Below are 4,450 nucleotides of genomic sequence, written 5' to 3'. Positions count from 1 at the left end.
AAGTAGGCGCCATCTTGCCATGGCAAATGCCTCTCAAGATTCACGGCTCCCCACAGATATAAGCCACTTTTGGGTGCTGGGAACCAAATGGCGGTCATCTGAAAGAACATCAAATACTCTTAACTGCTCAGCCATTGCTCCAGCTCCTCAATCAGAATGGTTCTGATTACAAGGACCCATTGGATTTAGCTGCTCATTGAGTGGCTATTTGGTCTCTTTTTGTGGGGAGGGGCAGGGTTACATATGGTGGCAGTGACACAATGGCCTGTGTTTTCACTGTGGTTCTGTTCATGTGCCCAACATGGCTGCAGTGGGGTGATGGATGACACTGGCTGACTGACATTAAGCAGCTGGTGGGTTAATGTGTGATGCAGAGATGTTCACACTCTGTGGAGAGTCTCACATGTCTGTACACAAATACACGTGCCACTTCATGGCACCAGCATTTTCCACTTTAACTTACAGACATAATTATTCAGACTTCTCTGACTTACTCTTTAGAGAGCTTCCCTACAAAGACTGTTATTAACAGAAGCAGAATCGAGTGCCAAGATTCCTCCTAACAGTTTCAGGAGAAAAAGAACTAATTTCAGCTCGTTCTCTAGAGAAGGTTTATCATTTATTTTCACCTGTCCTCAAGTACTCTGAGAGCTCTATCCACGATATTTTTGTCTTTGTAGAATATCAGGCTGTGTCATCACATTTGATTTTGGGAATGTAGAGCTTGTCAGGGCAGAGAAAAGTTTATATCCTAAGGGTTAATATCTGTTACAGGAATGTGAGTGGAGAGTAAGCCCTTCCTACGCTGTTCATGTTTTCATATGAACTTTTGGGACATTCCAAAGAGATGATGTATTAACTTTACATTTTTTTATAAAGAGGCAGAGTTCTGGCAAACCACTTTCCCTTTTCTAGTGATGGGTCTTGTGCTCTGCCTAATATCAAAAGATGATTAAAATGTTCTTATGCATCCCATTGGCTGAGAACAGGCATCCCAGCTCAATTCTGCACATTAATAGACAGTTATTTCTGACATGGACAATGAAAGTTATTCTTGGTTTTGGTTTGTTTTGAGACAGGGATTTCTCTGTCTATCCCTGGCTGTCCTGGAACTCGGAGACCTTCCAGCCTCTGCCTTCTGAGTGCAGTGATTAAAGTCATGTGCCACATGCCCAGCGAAAGTGTATTCTTATTAAAGGTGTTATTAGAAAGAAGTTCTCCAAGCAGACAGCCTGTGGTAGCTCCATGTCAATGTAATACCTCTCAACTGTGGCAGTCAAAGGAAAACTAAATGCTTGATGTCCCGTGACTCCTGAGTGTGTAAGGCTGTCTCTCCCAGGTGGCCTCATTCCTACGTACAACTGAAAAATACTGAAACCACCCAGTTGTCCTCGTCTTGTCTCCGCAAGTAATTAAACACATATGCAGGTGTAAAATAAATAAAGCAACATGTTCTTGGCTTTAGTGGAAATATAAAGAATTGTATTTGTTCATTCCATTGAAGGCTGAAGGTAGCATAGTGTGATTGTAGTTCTTCAAGTTAAATGAGGGGGACCTAGCTTTCTAGGGAAGTACTCTATCACTGAGCCATGCCCCATAAGCCGCCACGCCCCCGAGCCACATTCTCTAGCAGAATTATTTTTTCTTTCATAGGAACTTATTCTTTTTGTTTTGTCCACAACTATCTTAATTAGGGTTTCATTGCTGTGAAGAGATACCATGATAAAGGCAACGCTTATAAAGAAAAACATTTAATTGCGGCTGCCTTACAGTTTCAGAGGTTCAGTCCGTTATAGTCATGGTGGGAAGCATGGCAGCACTCCAGCGGACATGGTGCTAGAGAAGGAGCTGAGATTTCTACATCTTGATTCAAAGACAGCCAGGAGGAGGCTCTAAAAATTCCACTCTGGGCAGTCTAAACACTAGGAGACCTCAAAGCCCACCCCTACAGTGACACACTTCCTCCAATAAGGCCACGCCCATTCCAACAAGGCCACTCCTCCTAATATGAATGCCATAGGCTGAGCATTCAAACAAAGTCTGTCGGGGTCGAACCTATTCAAACCAGCACACCAACCTTCTTGTTTCTATCTGAAATCCTTTTTTTCAACTGTTTCTTAGCCTTTTGTTCTCCTTCACGTTTGCATATACTAAGGAGCAGAGTGAAGGCAAAGGAACAGAAGGAAGGATCTAGTTGGGATGGGAGGGCTAAAGCTTGAGATAGGCCTCTATGTGCTCTCCTCACTTCCATTGCTCATCAAATACTCTACCTGTTTTATATTCCTTCACAAGGAATTGTCATTAGAAGTAAAATTTAAGCTCAAGAATTTGAGTCTCAAGAAGGTTTGTGAATGCAGTTATTTGAAACGTGTCTCATTAGATACCACTGAGTATAACTATAATGATCAGTTTCTCAAATGAGAGCAGTTGAGCAGTAATTCCCGCTTTAGTTAAGTAAGCTAGGTTAATGAGGGAAGCTTCTGTAGGAAGAATTTCATCAATTAAATAAAGAAGAATGCCAGGATTAGAAAAGAATCTGAGAGCAGGCAAAGATCACCAATTGCCTGATTCTGCGTCTAAAAGGCTGGTGGGGCCCTTCCAACAGAAGGATCAGGCAGTTACACATGGGCTTTCTGCTTGCTCTTAGCACCACTGAGAGGACAATAGCCCAGGCCCTGTGGCGTTCCTCGTGGGATGTTAGAGAAAGCTCACAGCACTCCATATGAAATGGCCTTTCAGCAACGATTAAACAAATAATCATCACACTCCTGAACTTGAAACCAATCAAGCTGTTTTATTTAAAAAAAAAAAAAAAACCCACAGGAAATAAAGGCCAAGAGATTATTTTAAACCGTGGGGCATTCTCTTGGCAACTTACCTGGCTTCTGAGATCAGTATTGGCAGGATGTGGCAAGAAGCAGGGAGAGAGCTCTGCTAGGGAGCCAGAGTGGCCGAGCAGACAGATGCCATTTGGGGACCCTGATCTGACCACACAGATGGAAAGAGTGACTTATTTAAACATCGGAGAACTTTATTGTGCAGTGGATTATACATGATGCAGAGATATTATAGTTAATTTTTTGTGTGTGATGATGACATTGCAACGTGAATTAAAATTTATACACACACACACACACACACAGATATATATATAGAGAGAGTCAGAGTCAGATAGAGTAAGGTGGGATGACTTGGTGTCTGTGATTTAGTTTGGAAAAGATGGGCAATGGAAAAAAGTGGCAGATGAAGTAAGCGTGGTAAAAATATCGCTATGTAACGATACTTACATGTAACTGCTGTCAGGGTGGCAGGGTGGCAGCCATGGGGAGGTCGGCTAGTAGTTTTGCTTTATCTGTGCATGCTTGGGATTTTAGATATTTAGACATGGGGGAAGGAGGAAGCAACAAAAATAAGGCAAGGGAACAGTGGGACTCAGCAGCACTGCGTGGCACCAGGGACCAAGGCAGAAAGCTGTCTAGTTTAAGACCAGCCTCACTAGGTAGTGAGACCTTGCCTCAAAAATGGGTGGGGCCAAAAAGGTATTCTAGAATGAGAGAGTATGTGAACCAAAAAAATGTCTAGAATTCAAAGCTCTGACTGCTTTTATTTCTTAGCAGCACCAGAAGCTTACATAGCCTATTATGGACAAAGGGCATTCAGTGCTCAATGGAGTGTTTGTGTGTGAGAGTGTGTGTGTGTGTGTGTGTGTGTGTGTATGTGTGTTTCTACTTTCCTAACCAACAGGCAATGAGTCTTGTCTTTTGCAAAGTAGTAAGATTATATATAGCCCATGTAGGTTCTTGGAAAGACAATCCACCTATGATTTATGAGATAAATCTTCTAATCTCACCACATTTTAAACCTCAAATGCCATCATTTATAAACAACAGTTTAAAAAGAAAAAGCAAACAAGCAGCTAAAAATAACCATTAAGGATCACTGCCAAGGTAAACACCAAGTACAGGGATATGACTTCAGATAGACGTCTTATTAGCTTACAGTGATTGTACACACGGAGACTCAAATGTACTAAACCAAACAAGAACTGGTTTGGTACCTAGCTGACATTACAAAATGCCAGATCCCTGGGAATTAAAAGACCCGAGATTCATCCCTCCTTTGCCGCTGACGTAGACCGTGACCTTGGGCATGTTCATTCATTTCTCTTGGCCTTGTTCCTGTTCATGCTGTCTGTGCATAATACTTTCCACCTACTTACCTTGGAAATGTCGAGGACAAAGGAGAAAACAGCAGTGAAATGCTTTACGGTACTCAGGAAAAAAAATATTTTTTCAGGACTATAATATATTAAGTTTTTATTTTGACAGAGAAACTTCTGAACAGCAGATAACAAATCGACTTTAAAGTTATTAACAAACACTACATGGATAACATTTCCTAGCAAGGAACACTGCATGCATAACTTTTTAATTACACTCACACTGAATTC

Source organism: Mastomys coucha, unplaced genomic scaffold (assembly GCF_008632895.1).
Source record: "Mastomys coucha isolate ucsf_1 unplaced genomic scaffold, UCSF_Mcou_1 pScaffold8, whole genome shotgun sequence".
Classification (NCBI taxonomy): domain Eukaryota; kingdom Metazoa; phylum Chordata; class Mammalia; order Rodentia; family Muridae; genus Mastomys; species Mastomys coucha.
Note: the sequence above shows the minus strand (reverse complement) of the source record.